The sequence below is a fragment of the Thalassophryne amazonica genome, chromosome 8, assembly GCF_902500255.1.
Source record: "Thalassophryne amazonica chromosome 8, fThaAma1.1, whole genome shotgun sequence".
In the NCBI taxonomy this organism is placed as follows: Eukaryota; Metazoa; Chordata; class Actinopteri; order Batrachoidiformes; family Batrachoididae; genus Thalassophryne; species Thalassophryne amazonica.
In genome coordinates this window covers 80,865,122-80,882,508 of record NC_047110.1, presented here as the reverse complement: position 1 = coordinate 80,882,508, position 17,387 = coordinate 80,865,122, and positions in this window count along the sequence as shown.

The window sequence follows — 17,387 nt, the reverse complement described above, 5'->3', positions numbered from 1 at the left end:
GCGCTGACACAATGACTGCACTCAAGACGAGCATTTACGAAGAACACGAGCTCGCAAAAGAGTGATTTTGCAGACATTAATGGATGAACTCAAACTTAAAATTTGGATCATAGTGTCAAAATGCCGTGGAAGAAATAAAGCCAGTGAGAAGAAGTGCAGAGGTGACTGTCCAAGAACCCAGGGTTCGGTTCTAGCTGGTCTATGGATGTGTCTGTTTTTTGGGGGGGGGGGGCGGGGGGTGATTGATCCACACAGTTGTGGGTGTATATAATTAAAGCAACCACCTCATTCTGATGCCTTTTTTTTTGGTCACAGAGAGATGGGTGATCACACAGAACTGCTGCATTTAATGACTCTGGAACACCGGTGAACAGCAGCCTGACGCAAAGATGCGCACACGGCCGGACTGTACAGAAGTGTCTTTTTTGGACTGTGTTTAAAAAATGTGACGACATTTTGAATGGATGCTGTGAATTGAAAACCCACGTTTTAAAGGGACAGAGTGTGGGAGGGCTGGAGGTTTGGACCAAACCCATGCCTAAACGTGCACCAACGTCACGCTACATGGATCATATGTGGCGACGTGAGCCATTCGAGGCTGGATGGGGCTCAAATGACAGGTCAGTTGTGGCTCACTAGAGGCTGATACCTGGCACATGTGAGGTACATAGAGGGGCCTTAGTAGCGTATACGTGATAACTTAAAATGTGGATCATTCTTCAAATAATCGCTGACACACCCATGCATGGCTCATTATTCATGGCTTATTATTTGGTGGGACCAAGGCTATATACTCTCTGGCCAGCACACAACAGCATAAAAGAGGAGCGTCTTTTGCATAATAAGGCATGCCCACTTTATGTAGTCATCACCAAACTGTGGGATTCAACTCAGATGTAGTCCACAATTAAAACAAATTGTACTTAATGTAATTCAGTGCATGTATTTTAACTCAATTTTTCCATTTGTTGCAACCCCTAGTGACACCAAATTTGGCAGACAGCCTTTACCCATGGATATGTATCATTGTGCAAGGTTTCATGGTTAACTCAAGTTGAGGAGATACGAAAGATTTTCTGTTTTGACTTCTCACTGCAGTAGGTTCTCCTTTATAAAGTATACAGCTTTTGACCTACCAAGCTCATTTTCACCGTTAAACCGAGCACCCTATTTTAATACAGTAATTAAGTTAATGTAACTCAAACTTTGAAAAGTTATAGTCACTCATTTTCATTAATTAAACTAACTCAAAAATGAATTGTTGTCATAACAACTCAGTTCCTTTAAGTGCATTTAAAGTTTTGGGGCACTGAAGTGTTGGTGATGTATTTCCAGTTTATTCCATTCACTCATTTTAATTGAGTTTATGGAATGGAGGCCAGTGGGTGTCGCTGTGTATATGTACACTCAACAAAAATATAAACGCAACACTTTTGGTTTTGCTCCCATTTTGTATGAGATGAACTCAAAGATCTAAATCTTTTTCCACATACACAATATCACCATTTCTCTCAAATATTGTTCACAAACCAGTCTAAATCTGTGATAGTGAGCACTTCTCCTTTGCTGAGAAAATCCATCCCACCTCACAGGTGTGCCATACCAAGATGCTGATTAGACACCATGATTAGTGCACAGGTGTGCCTTAGACTGCCCACAATAAAAGGCCACTCTGAAAGGTGCAGTTTTATCACACAGCACAATGCCACAGATGTCGCAAGATTTGAGGGAGCGTGCAGTTGGCATGCTGACAGCAGGAATGTCAACCAGAGATGTTGCTCGTCTATTGAATGTTCATGTCTCTACCATAAGCCGTCTCCAAAGTCGTTTCAGAGAATTTGGCAGTACATCCAACCAGCCTCACAACCGCAGACCACGTGTAACCACACCAGCCCAGGACCTCCACATCCAGCATGTTCACCTCCAAGATCGTCTGAGACCAGCCACTCGGACAGCTGCTGAAACAATCGGTTTGCATAACCAAAGAATTTCTGCACAAACTGTCAGAAACCGTCTCAGGGAAGCTCATCTCCATGCTTGTCGTCCTCATCGTGGTCTTGACCTGACTCCAGTTTGTCGTCGTAACCGACTTGAGTGGGCAAATGCTCACATTCGCTGGCGTTTGGCACGTTGGAGAGGTGTTCTCTTCACGGATGATGCGAAGGAGATGTGTTGCACTGCATGAGGCAAATGGTGGTCACACCAGATACTGACTGGTATCCCCCCCAATAAAACAAAACTGCACCTTTCAGAGTGGCCTTTTATTGTGGGCAGTCTAAGGCACACCTGTGCACTAATCATGGTGTCTAATCAGCATCTTGGTATGGCACACCTGTGAGGTGGGATGGATTATCTCAGCAAAGGAGAAGTGCTCACTATCACAGATTTAGACTGGTTTGTGAACAATATTTGAGGGAAATGGTGATATTGTGTATGTGGAAAAAGTTTTAGATCTTTGAGTTCATCTCATACAAAATGGGAGCAACACCAAAAGTGCATTTATATTTTTGTTGAGTATAGTTAGTAAACCTCACTCCCAACAGCTCAAAAAGATTCTCTGCTCACAAGGCCAGAGCCCTGGATTTTAGTCTTCTGGTTAGAGAGTCTGACTTCCATGCCAGCGATCGTGAGTTCACGTCCCGAGGGGAGCGAATGAGCAGAGACATAACACAATGCAGAGTCAACAAATAAACCAATAAATGTACCCAAACATCTAATCCAAAATGTAATGCAAATTCTTTAGGCAGAAATTTGTCACTTTTTTGTTGAAAAACATAAACTAGATTTACATAAGTTTAATTAACTATAAATTGATAAGTTACTAAAACTTTAACAATTAAATTTTTGAAAATTATTTCATTTAACTTGGCAAACTCAAATGGTTTAAGGCAATCGATTTCCTCAAATGGTTTGAGTTCAACTAACTCATTGGGTTTTACAGTGTAATAGCTTTAGCTCCACATGGTCTTTCTCAAGATTCCACTTGCAAAGACTGGTGTAGATCAAAGTGATGGCGTCGGACAAGATAGATTTGAAAGGATTTACATATTTTACAATACTACATAAAAATGGAAAAACAGAAATGTGTGTGGCCTGTATCAGAAGATTTGTCACACTCCAAGGAATCTGTGGATGTGTGAATGTTTGTGCAATGTTTCATTCTGGAGTTCTTATCAAAAAAATTAAGAAAATTAATTCTTTATAGCGCCACCTCATGGGAAAAAAAAAATTTTCTAATTTTGCTCTGGCCCTACTGCGTGCTGGTTTGTACCATCCTTGAAAATTTCAGCTTGACAGGTTAAATGTGGTTAATTGGAACAGTGGTGATTTGCAACCACTGTCCCCAGCCCTCATTGGGTTTAGACCCCTAAAAATCCCAGCAAAAACAATAGGGTTTCCAGTCCTATGGACTGGAAACCGCATTGCTTTGCACCTCTTCAAAAGTAAAAAGATTAATGATGCATGTTTGCATTTACAGACAAAATGCTGTGATATATCACTGTGGCAGTCCAGGTGCTCAGACTCAGTACATGTCATAAAATATCTGTTGAATGCTGGGGATAATTCATTCACACATGCAAATTACACACATTTATATGTGTGCAGGTGTGAGTTTTCTATGCACGTAGAGGCAACCCACCACAAATCCTATCAGTGTTATTAATTACTGCATTCGGAGGACCCACTCCACCCTTACCCCAGGGCCAGCACCATGTCTACACGCTGTAACCAACCTCAAACAACTAGGCCCCTCCCACAGCATCCACAGGACCCCCTCCTGCAGCATCATCTCAGCCAAAGTGCACCATACCACTGTGCAGCCCCGTCTTTCCAGAGGGCTCCCTGACAAAAAAACACCAGACAACATTTCCAATACAATGCAGTGATCAAAACCTAATCTTATTACAATGCTGATGAAAAAGGGGCAAAGAAAGTGCTAAAAACCCAGATCTGTAGGAGGTTAACCAGAATGCATAGGTATATTTGGCAATGGGATGCTCCATTAAAGGTGGACTATGTCACATTTCTACTTGATGCTGCCAACTCTTACATCAGTTTCCTGGCTTTGATCCTGAGCTTTGTGGACTCGCCTGGTGGAGTCAGTGTCTGCAAAGAAAACTTGCACCCTCTTGGCCCTTTCTGGAACAAGTTGCCCACCCCTGGTCTATTGTGTTGGTAGCATGGCCCAAGCAGAGGGTCACTCCTTTGAGTCTGGTCTGCTTGAGGTTTCTTCCTTAAATCATCAGAGAGAGTTGTTCCTTACCACTGTGGCCTGTGTGCTTGCTCTAGGGGTTGGTAAGGTTAGACCTTACTTGTGTGAAGTGCCTTGAGGCAACTTTGTTGTGATTTGGTGCTATATAAATTAAAAGAAATTGAAATTAGCATTATCTGAAAGAACATCCACCACTTTGTTTTAGAAGCCTGCCAGGGTGTTAGGCCAAAGGACATAAGTAAATATTCATAGTAGCTGCTGGGTGTATTAATGGCAGTCTTCCACTTGCCACCCCCTTTGATGCGAACCAGATGGTAGGTGTCTGATTATGACGGCTACCTGGGAGACTTCTGGAGTGTAAGAGCTGGGTTGGAGCCACTGCCAACGAAAATCTACATGGAAATGACAAGGAGTGAAGCAGCAGCTTTTAAAAATAGACTGATTTTGTTTATATGTTTTTAAAAAGCTAAAAGGCATTACTTCAGTCAATGCTTATCAGCTATGTCAACACATGACTTCTAAAATGGACCACACACACACACACACACACACACACATACATACATATATATATATATATATATATATATATATATATATATATATATATATATATATATATATATATATATATATATATATATATATGAGGGCTGTCCGTAAAGTATAGGTCCTTTTTATTTTTTTCAAAAACTATATGGATTTCATTCATATGTTTTTACGTCAGACATGCTTGAACCCTCGTGCGCATGCGTGAGTTTTTCCATGCCTGTCGGTGACGTCATTCGCCTGTGAGCACTCCTTGTGGGAGGAGTCGTCCAGCCCCTCGTCGGAATTCCTTTGTCTGACAAGTTGCTGAGAGACTGGCGCTTTGTTTGATCAAAATTTTTTCTAAACCTGTGAGACACATCGAAGTGGACATGGTTCGAAAAATTAAGCTGGTTTTCAGTGAAAATTTTAACAGCTGATGAGAGATTTTGAGGTGATTCTGTCGCTTTAAGGACTTTTCACGGTGCGAGACGTCGTGCAGCGCTCTCAGGCAGCGTCATCAGCCTGTTTCAAGCTTAAAACCTCCACATTTCAGGCTCTATTGATCCAGGACGTCGTGAGAGAACAGAGAAGTTTCAGAAGAAGTCGGTTTCAGCATTTTATCCGGATATTCCACTGTTAAAGGAGATTTTTTTAATGAAAGACGTGCGGACGGGTCCGTGCGTCGGGACGCAGCCGACGCGGCGCGGCGGCACAGGAAAAACACCTCCGTGTTGATAACCATTTGTTAAAATCCAGTTGGCTTTTGATGGCTTTCAGTGGAGTGAGTATATGAGAAATTGTTTATCAGCTGGAGATGTTCCAACTTGTCCTCAAGGCTTCCAACAGAGGTGTTTTTCCTGTAACGGAGCGTCGCGGCGGCTGCGAGCCGACGCTGTAATCCGCCTGCACGTCTTTCATTAAAAAAATCTCCTTTAACAGTGGAATATCCGGATAAAATGCTGAAACCGACTTCTTCTGAAACTTCTCTGTTCTCTTACGACGTCCTGGATCAACAGATCCTGAAATGTGGAGGTTTTAAGCTTGAAACAGGCTGATGACGCTGCCTGAGAGCGCTGAGCGACGTCTTGCACCGTGAAAAGTCCTTAAAGCGACAGAATCACCTCAAAATCTCTCATCAGCTGTTAAAATTTTCACTGAAAACCAGCTTAATTTTTCGAACCATGTCCACTTCGATGTGTCTCACAGGTTTAGAAAAAATTTTGATCAAACAAAGCGCCAGTCTCTCAGCAACTTCTCAGACAAAGGAATTCCGACGAGGGGCTGGACGACTCCTCCCACAAGGAGTGCTCACAGGCGAATGACGTCACCGACAGGCGTGGAAAAACTCACGCATGTGCACGAGGGTGCAAGCATGTCTGACGTAAAAACATATGAATGAAATCCATATAGTTTTTGAAAAAAATAAAAAGGACCTATACTTTATGGACAGACCTCGTATATATATATATATATATATATATATATATATATATATATATATATATATATATATATATATATATATATATATAAATTTGCGCTCTGGCCATACCAATTTCATTTGGTTACATTTTGTGTTTGTTTTTCTTTTCTTCTCCAGACCTTTCAAGTCTGTATGTGGTTTACTCATGTTTATATTTGCATTGAAAGGCTTACACCTTACCTTTCGTTGTACATGTTACAGTGACAATAAAGAATCTGGATTTGTGTATCTGCATCCCTACTTTTAAGTAGGTCTTTAATAATACAGCCAGTAAGAACAATCAGACTTGGTGGGATGCCATTGTGTTCATCTCAGCTTTACTCACTGATCTAATGAGTCTTCACGTCAAAACCCGCTCAGTCGGTACAGTCTACAGTACATAAAAGGCCTATCTGTTTGAAAAATAATAATAATCATAATAATAAATAATAATAATTATTAGTGGAGACACCGTGGTCTCCTGTAAAAGTCAACATAACAAATGAAACATTTTCTAATAGTGGCCTTTCTAGATTTTAAATTATTAAATGCGGATATGAACACCTCTGTATGTTGAAATATTATATAAACAGAGTAACACAGAGCGATAATGTGAGCAGAGGTGGTTTAATAAGACACATGCTGCATTTGAAAACTCTGAATGCTTCCATTGCTGTTCATGGTGCACAGCCATATTGTAATACATGGGATTGCCTTGATATTGTGTCCTGCTTCTCTGTCTTCCTAAAAGTACTGCTCATTTACAGATCTGGCCATTCATCATCCCTTGCCTTTGCCTTCCACCTCACTGGCATGCAAGGCCAAACAGTTGTAACCGAATAGCCAGTGGTGTATGCGCACAATTTCCAGTTCTCGCTCATTCTCTACATCTCTCCCAACCCTTTTGAAATGGTTGCTATGAATCTTCATTGCATTCAGTGGTGTGGAAAGCAGCCCTCTCCTAAATGACTATTGATGATGATGCCACACGGTAAGGAATGTGAACACACTACGGACAGCAAGTTGGGGGACTATGTAGCAAAGGTGTGGGGTGGGGTATTGTAAAGAGCCTCTAAAGCAGATAGGTTGCAGAGAGGAGTGAAATCATCCTTGAACCTAAAGTAGAAGCAAATTTGGTGAAAAAAGGACACACTGAATCAGTTATTATAAACAAACTACATTAATGATTGATGTCTAGAAACTTCCTACATTTAAACTCTGATAAGACTGAAATGATGGTTCTTGGTCCAGTGAGACATCACATCAATTTGACGTTAACACTCAGCCTAGGCTCGTGTGTCATACATCACACTGACAAAGTGAGGAACCTTGGGGTAATTTTTGATCCTTCGTTGTCCTTTGGCCTCCATATTAGAAATATTACTAGGACTGCTTTCTTCCACCTGCGAAATATAGCGAAGATTCGTCCCATCCTGTCTACGGCTGATGCTGAGACCCTGATCCATGTGTTTATCTCTTCTAGATTGGACGACTGCAATGTTCTATTTTCTGGTTTACCACAGTCTAGCATTAAGACTCTCCAATTGGTTCAAAATGCTGCAGCCAGACTTTTGACACGAAGCAGAAAGTTCGATCACATTACACCCATTCTGGCGTCTCTTCACTGTCTTCCTGTCCCAGTGAAATCAGATGTTAAGGTTCTGCTACTAACCTATAAAATTAAACATGGACTGGCACCTCCCTACCTAGCTGACCTAATTAAACCTTACGTACCGGCCCTGGCTTTACGTTCTCAGGGTGCAGGACTACTTTGTGTCCCTAGGGTGAATAAGAAGTCTGCGGGTCACAGAGCTTTCTCTTATCGTGCCCCTGTTCTGTGGAATGGTCTCCCTGCGTCAATAAAACAGTCAGATTCTGTGGAGACATTCAAGTCCAGACTTAAGACGCACTTCTTTTCCCTTTCATATGGCTACCATTCTGGTACAGTTTTGTTTTATGCTTTTACTCTTTTAATTCATGTTATTAGTAATTGGAGTGGGCCGCGGCCTCAGCTTTACCTAAATTCTGGGTCTTTTAGTAAAGCTTAGGACTAGTGGCCGGCGATCACCTTAGTATTTCTTCTGTTTTTCTTGTTGATTAATGCTGGCAAATTATACAGTATTTTTGTCTTTCTGATGCCTGATTCTGTTTTTTCTCTGTCTAAGGTGCAGCTCCATCCAGAGATGGGAGTTGTATTTGTGTTGGCGACCCTCCTGTCCTGTGCACCAACAGCAATTCTTGTATATTTGTCCGTGAATTGTTCTGTGAATTATTTCTGTAATTTATGTTTGTAGCATGGCCCAAGCAGAGGGTCACCCCTTTGAGTCTGGTCTGCTTGGGGTTTCTTCCTCAGAGGGAGTTTTTCCTTACCACTGCTGCTCTGGGGGTTGGTAAGGTTAGACCTTACCTGTGTGAAGCACCTTGAGGCAACTCTGTTGTGATTTGGTGCTGTATAAAGGAAAATAAATTGAAATTGAAAAAATTAAAATGAATACCGATTCACTTGTTGGACGGATCATATCTACTTATATATATATATATATATATGTGTGTGTGTGTGTGTGTGTGTGTGTGTGTGGCATGATTGTACAGGACTCTCTGGATCTAATTTGGGAACCTTTAATGAATGTTTGGATGTTGGTGGAGAACCCCAATTCCAATGAAGTTGGGACATTGTATAAAATGTAAATAAAAACAGAATATAATGATTTGCAAATCCTCTTCAACCTATATTGAATTGAATACACCACAAAGGCAAGATATTTAATGTTTATGTGCAAATATTTGCTCATTTTGAAAAGGATACCTGCAACACGTTTCAAAAAAGCTGGGGCATTGGTATGTTTATCACTGTGTTACATCACCTTTCCATCTAACAACACTCGATAAGCATTTGGGAACTGAGGACAGGTCATGATTGGGTATAAAAGGAGCATCCCCAAATGTCTCAGCCATTCACAATCAAAGATGGAGTGAAGATCACCACTTTGTGAACAAGTGCATGAAAAAAATAGTCCAACAGTTTATGAACAATGTTTTTCAATGTTCAATTGCAAGGAATTTAGGGATTCCATCATCTACAGTCCATAATATAATCAGAAAATTCAGAGAACCTCTGGAGAACTTTCTACAAGTAAGCGGCAAGGCCGAAAACCAGCATTGAATGCCCATGACCTTAGGCGGCACTGCATTAAAAGCCAACATCATTGTGTAAAAGATCGTACCGCATGGGCCCAGGAACACTTCAAAAAACCATTGTCAGTTAACACAGTTCATCGCTACATCTACAAGTGCAAGTTAAAACTCTACCATGCAAAGCAAAAGCCATACATCAACAACATCCAGAAATGCCGCCGCCTTCTCTGGGCCCGAACTCATGTGAAATGGACAGACGCAAAGTGGAAAAGGGTGCTGTGGTCTGATGAGTCCACATTTCAAATTGTTTTTGGAAAACATGGACGTCGTGTCAAAAGTTCAAAAGCCAGCATCTGTGATGGTATGGGGGTGTGTTAGTGCCCATGGCACGGGCAACTTACACATCTGTGATGGCATCATCAATGCTGAAAGGTACATCCATGCTGCCATCTAAGCAACGTCTTTTTCAGGGACGTCCCTGCAAATTTCTGCAAGACAATGCCAAGCCACATTCTGCACGTGTTACAACCAGTGGTGGGCACAGATAACCAAAAAAATTAACTTCGATAACAGATAATCAGATAACTGAAAAGTTATCTTTGATAAAGATAAAACAATAAACCACCCAAAAATGTATGAAGTTACAGATAACCGATGAATTCCAATATTGTTTCTGGTACATTTGCACCACCACGATCACCACGATCACTTCTGGTAGCATCAAAAGTGACAACAAACCCAAACAATGAGCCCACACTTCTGTCTTTGAACATCTTGTCCCCTGCTGGAAGCTCTTGTTTACTACATGGCTTCCAGCACAGAAGCAAGCTGCGAGCACCCATAAAGCCCAGCTCTCTACCAATCACAATGCACCGGTCAGCATGGAGGTCTTGGAAAATACAGCAGTGCTGTCTTATGGTTTTGATTTATAAATAACATTAATACCGATAGAATAACTCCATTAATGTCAATTCTGTCATTTGTACAAAGTTAAAATATAACATATATCTTTTAATGTTGACTAATGCACTAATTCTGAGGTTTTGTAACAAGCACAGACAGATTGCAAAGGATTCTGGGTAAAATGTGCCTCTGCTAAACACTGATTGGTTCAGTCATTCATTATGTAAACCAACACATTAATGTGACTTGTGTCGTGTGTTGGTATTTACAGATAAATGTGCTTTTGTAAAATATTCAATTTTTTTATTTGTGAAAACAGGCATTTTTACAGAGCCCTGAAAGTGTCATCGCAAAATGTTGTATATGTGGAGAGAATGTGCGCACGTTTTATGATGTTGTGCGCACGTTTTATTATATTTTAAAACGTGCACTCAATATTGTCTTGACACATAAATGTTGGCTCGCCGCACTGCAAGATCTCAGTAACACTGAGAACTGCATTGAGACGCTCTGATCACGCTGCACTTTAACGGTCCGCTGCACACAAACACCATTAACATCGCAACATAAAAGTATTTTTATATTGTGCCTAAAACTCTCTTGAATATATTCTCTGGGTTTATAGATGTTGTTATTGTGTTTGTTTTATGTAAACATGCGAGAATCACAGGCTGTCTCTCCGTTATTTTCAATGGGAGCTGCTGTGAGCTACAATCGCTTCCTGATCATGTCGTTCTGGGGGAAAGTGAAGTTTGCTCTTTAAAGTCTTGATTATTGTCCTTTCCAACACTGTTTGTCCTCTTTGTTCGAGACTAATATATATAATATGTCTGAAATTCGGTTTGCGTTTATTAAATTCCACGCAGATTAAATGTAACACACGGATTGTTATAATTGTTTTAGCAAGTTTTCAGGGTATCATGCATGCAGTTTCTTATTAACGTGATGAAAAGCATAAAAAAATACATTTTGGTAGTATAATATTAATTTACAACTGTCATCGTGTTGAATCTTCTTTGACTGCACCGACTTGAAAACTTGCCAAAACAAAATTCCAGATAATCCATGTCTGCTACATTTAAGATGCGTGGAATTTAATAAACGCAGCCACAATAACGTCTATAAACCCAGAGAATATATTCACGAGAGTTTTAGGCACTACAGTTTAATGCTGTTGTCCATAGAGCCTGATCAGAGTGTTTCAAATGCTTTTCTCATGTCGTGAACGTACTGAGATTACCCTATCCTACCTATAATGCACTGCTGGGCATAGCATGTATCCACAGTAAAACCTTAAAAATTAGCGCATTACTTTAAAACTAAAACATGTATCTGATATTTTCACTTTATAAAACTTCAGACATGACATTAATTTAAATAACTTGTCCAACATTAGTTTGGTTAAAAGTTGAACCATAAGTTAAAAATGTATGCCTCTGGATGACTTGGGTGATATTGCACATGTATCAGTATGGGGTTAAGAGAAATGAGTTTTTATTTTTATTCATTTATTTTTTGTGGGACCAGTTCTCCTTTGTCTACAGAGAATAGAGTGGTTTCTTCTTAAAACAGCTCTTCTCTGTTTTGCAGAGGGTAGAACTACACATCAGCTACGAAACATTTAACAGGTAGGTGCTCAACTGATTTTAAGTTTTATAAATATTTGTAGCTGTTCAGCTTATTTACCACATTATCGGTCTAAAAATGATCAGACAAAAATTTATCACAAGATATTTAGTCCGATAATGGTTTTTAAAGTTAACTAAAAAGATAATCCGATAATGAAAACATTATCTTCGATAGTTATCGGATTATCGGAACTGTGCCCACCACTGGTTACAACAGCGTGGCTTTGTAGTAAAAGAGTGCGGGTACTAGACTGGCCTGCCTGCAGTGCAGACCTTTCACCCATTGAAAATGTGTGGCACATTATGAAGTGTAAAATACAACCATGGAGACCCCGGACTTTTAAACAACTGAAGGCATACACCAAGCAAGAATGGGAAAGAATTCCATCTACAAAGCTTCAACAATTAGTGTCCTCAGTTCCCAAATGCTTATTGCGTGTTGTTAGAAGGAAAGGTGATGTAACACAGTGGTAAACATGCCACTGTCCCAGCTTTTTTGAAACGTGTTGCAGGCATCCATTTCAAAATGAGCAAATATTTGCACAAAAACAATAAAGTTTATCAGTTTAAACATTAAATATCTTGTCTTTGTGGTGTATTCAATTGAATATATGTTGAAGAAGAGTTGCATATATTCTGTTTTTATTTACATTTTACACAACGTCCCAACTTCATTGGAATCGGGGTTGTACGATGAGCTTGCAATGGCAGCACAGTGGCTTAGTGGTTAGCACTCTTGCCTCACTGCAAGAATGTCGTGGGTTTACCTACCACGTGGGGCCTTTCTGTGGGATGTTCTCCCTGTGTTCTCATGGGTTCCATCCAGGTGCTCCGGATTCCTCTCATATTTAACGACATGCAGGTTAGGTGAATTAAAACTTTTAATTAACCGCAGGTGTGTTTGTCTTTTGAAATGTTTCCCTGCAATAGACAGGCATGCTGTCCAGGGTGTATCCTGCCTTAGGGCCCCTTCACACATAATATGAATAAAGTACAACTCAGAGTGACTCACTGCGAAACAGTGATCGAACCATGAAACATCGCTGTGAAGAAAAAATAAATAAAAAATGAAAAAAATACATGCTGCAATGGTTTTGTGCACGCGGGAACACAGCAGCTTTTCACAGCAGCTTTTACATGCCACCCACGGGACACAAACCCACACCTTTCAAAGGCTCTGATTGCCAGTCAGAAACTTTACCACTGAGCTACGATCGCTGTCCTGTGAAAGCTGCGGGACCCTGCCTGATATGAAGAAGGAGATAGACGTATTTAAAATTAAATAAACCCACACACCATATAAAAACACTGCATTTACAATACAATATGATCCATCTGTTCCTTTGTAGATGACCCATGGTCACAGACATGCAGTCATGAAGGGGCCGTTAAATAAAAAGAAAAAAACAGCACAAGATTCAAACCCACACACTCTGATTACCAGACAGACACTTTACCACTGTGCTATAATCACTGTCTTGTAACAGAAGCCTGAAATAGGTAAAATCAACAAGCAATTAAATGTATTTTCTTAAAAAAAAAAGCGCTGTGATAACTGACCAAACATTGTTTCGTATAGCGTATTTCTGATGATACGTGACTGAAAGTGGCATATTTGTCATACTGTTGGCTTGTCCTGGTTGTGCGGTACACCGCTCACAGCCCTCAAGCCCCGACACACGTGTCCTGCCAGATGTGACATTCAGATTGCCTGCTGCATGTCCAAATGGACCGATGGCCTGTTTCTCCTCACATTGCAAAAGCGATATATGTTTTTATGTACTTCCACACAAGCACACACATGTGTGTGTCTGTCAAAACACGGGACATGTGCTGCAGCTGTGATGTCCAGAACTGGAGATGTCTCAACAGCTGTGGGAAGCCAGCCACACCCCTGTCCTGCCAGTGCACAGACCAAGATGTCACTCTGTGATCAGATGAGAGATGCCTCGCCTGCAGCGGGGCACAAACCACGTGCACACGTGTTGTGGGGGGAGACAACACTCTGGCAAGCCACATATACATTCGGCAACTTCTCAGTCATGGGGCACTTTGACAAATTTAACATCCAGCCCGACAATGATAATCTGCTGATTGTTTTCGTGATGATAGTACCAATGGCCACACATTTTCTAAGTGCCCAAATGAGCTGTGTTAGATGTTCATGCGTGTCAGCTGGAATTTGGCCGACACCTGCCACGAGAGGGTTCAATGGGCTCGCACAGCGCACACTCGCTGATGTTCTCAAATAGTTATAGCAACAGGTGTACGAGGTGTTGGAAGCAGCTACGAACTTACACGAACTTCGCACTATGTGTGAAGAGGCCCTTATGATTGCTGGGACAGGCCCCAGCTCCACCCTGTGACCCTTTAATTGATTTAAGAAAACTCCTGAAGGCAGTGGGTATAGAACAGTACTACTGTCATTTTTATTTTATTTATTCATTCATTTTTTTTTAACTCCTACTAATAAGCTTGTAAACACACCAACAAACAGATGGAGATGAAAATATTACTTCTTTGTGGGGGGTGATTAGAACTAAAGCAACATAGAAATTAGAAATGAGAAGCTTACAACTCATTAAAGATAAACAACAGGGAGAGGGAAAGATGTTCAGCATCATGCTGTGTGGCAGAGAATTTGCATTACTGCTTTTGCCCAAAGGCCAACTGGAGAATTCTTCAGGGATGAAGCATTTAATTTCTCATATACTAGAACTATGAAAATAGTGTGATACTTTTTTTTTATTATTCTTTGTAAGAAATTATGGGATAACAGTAATATTTATGGCACACTTACATTTACATTTTCAACTGTATTTTTGAAAAAACACATTATATATATATTGTATTGGGAGATTTGATTTTATTTGCATATTACATAGATTTCTGACCTTCCACTGTGCTTTAAACCTCAGCTATTGAGCAAGGCGTGTTGGCTCTATTATCAGCGACAATGAAGTAACTGGCTGTGACAGGTGTTGCTTTGAAAGCTTATGCACTCAAGGCTCATATTTGTCCTTCAGTATGGAAACTATAAAAAGTTACCCAGACAGCAGGAAACTCATCAATCTATAAACCTTGAAAAACCTAAGACAAAGAATGGCACATTCTTGCCTCTGCGTAACTATACGTGCATCATCCACGGGCCAAACAAAAGAACCCACTGGTTTCAAACATTACTCTTTCTGTGTGAATCATCCAGAGCCTTATTCAAGAAGCTGTGCATGAAATCCATTCTGAAAGTTTCCAAAAATTCTATGAATTGGCATGCAATATGATTACGAATGCTAATGAATTTTGTACACTTAGAAATGGCTTACAAACGATTCCCCTGACATGTCCTGGGTGCGGTGCTGCAGGAGAATGGGGTAGCAGAACCGCTGCAATCTGTAATCTAGTCTCTATGCGACAAAAGTTGAAGCTGTCTGCAGTGTTGGCATCACATCAGATCTGTTTCCAGTAGGTGTTGGACTTCACCTCTGTCCCTTGCCGCCAAGCCTGTATGTGATATTCATGAAGAGTATTTCAAGGTGCAGTCAGGGATTGGAGGGTATCCAGGTTGGTGACCTCAGAATTAAATCTCTGATTTTTGCAGATGATGTGGTTTTGTTGACATTGTCACAAAGTGACCTCCATTGTGCACTGGCAGGTGTGAGGCCGTGTGTGAAGCAATTGGGATGAGGATGAGCACCTGCAAATCTGAAACCATGGTCCTCTGTCAGAAAAGGGTGGCATGTCCCTTCTTTAGGGCCCCTTCATTAATAGTGCGAATTTGGTCAAAGTGTGCATAAAGCAGGAATCATATGCAAAATGTTTAAAATCATAGCTGCCTCAAGTGCCTCGTACACCTGTTGCTACAACTGTTTGCACACACCAGTGGCCAAAAGACAGACTGTGCGCTGTGACAGCCCATCGAACCCTCTTGCAGCAGATGTCGGCCAAATACCAGTTGACACACACGAACATCTAACACCACTCATTTGGCACTTAGAATATGTGTGGCCATTCACACTATTAACACAACAACAGTCAGCACACAATCACTGTTGAGCTGGATGTGAAGTTTGTCTAAGTAACCCACGAGTGTGGTTTTGCAAACAGACACAGTGACACGTTGGTGTGTGCGCTGAAGTGACAGGAGTTGTGGCTGCCGACAGAAGTGGCTGTGGAGATCTGTGGTTCTGGACGTCATGGCTGGACAGCATGTGCAGTGTTTGGAACTAACAACTGCCCACTGTGACGTGCATGTGTCTGCTTGCTGTCCTCACATGGACATACATAAAAACATATCGCTGTTGCAATGGGCTGCAGTGAGCACACACAGTGACAGGCTACCCCAGGTGAAATGGACTGTCAGATCATAACATGCTGCAGCAATCTGAATGTAACGTGACCCACGTGAGCTCTGTTCTACATGCCGCAGTGTCAGTCCTGTGGCGCGCCATCCATAAGACACGTGTTTTGGGCAGGACACACGCGCAGGGCCGGCCGGACACACTGCCAACAGATGTGGACATGATGAGAGCACCCTGCCTATCATTCATGTCATTTCATGACTATACGTCTGTGGCCATGGGTCATCTACAGAGGAACAGATGGTTCATACTTGTATTGCCTGCTTAATAAGAGGGATTCAATAAAATCTGGTGTTTTTAATATGGTGTGTGGTTTTATTTTTTATTTTTTAAATATGTCAATGTCCTTCTTGATTTCAGGCATTTTCCCGCACCACTTACAAGACAGTGATGGTCGTGCAGCGGTAAAGTTTCCATCTGGTAATCACGCTTACGGGTTCGAATCTCATGAGTGACATTTTTTTATTTAACCTCGGAGTTCTGTATTGCGTCCCCTTTTATGTATTATTTATATCAACCCAGTGATATTCACTAATTATACAACTGGTTTTTTATTTTATTGTTCTCCACATCAGGAGTATGATGTGGTGCAGCTGCTCGCACTGTGTTCCTATTCAAAAGACACTGTCACATGCACGAACCATTGCAGTGGCATCGTGCACACCTCTCCGTCAGCTTGATGTTTGCGTGGTTTGCTCATACGAGCTGTTCTGCCGTGAGTCGACCAGAGTTGTACTTCATCGTACTAGTTGTGAAAGGGGCCCTTAGTAAGGGCAGAGTTACTGCCCCAAATGGAGGAAATCTCATATATCGGGGTCTTGTTCAAGAGTGGGGGTAAGATGGAGTATGAGATTAACAGGCAGATTTGGCCTGCATCTGAGGTCCTGTGGATGCTGTCCTTGACTGTCGTAGTAAAGAAAGTGCTAAGCCAAAAGACAAGACTCTGTTTACCAGTCAGTTTATGTTCCTGTCCTCACCTATGGTCATGAGCTTTGGGTAATGACTGAAAGAGCAAAGACACTGATACAAGTGGTAGAAATGACATTCCTCTGTTGGGTTCTTGGTCTTAGGGCCACGTCAGACCTTGACAATTTAGCCAGCATATGCTGATGTATGAAATATGTGCAGAATATACTGTATATGTTATACCGCTGTCA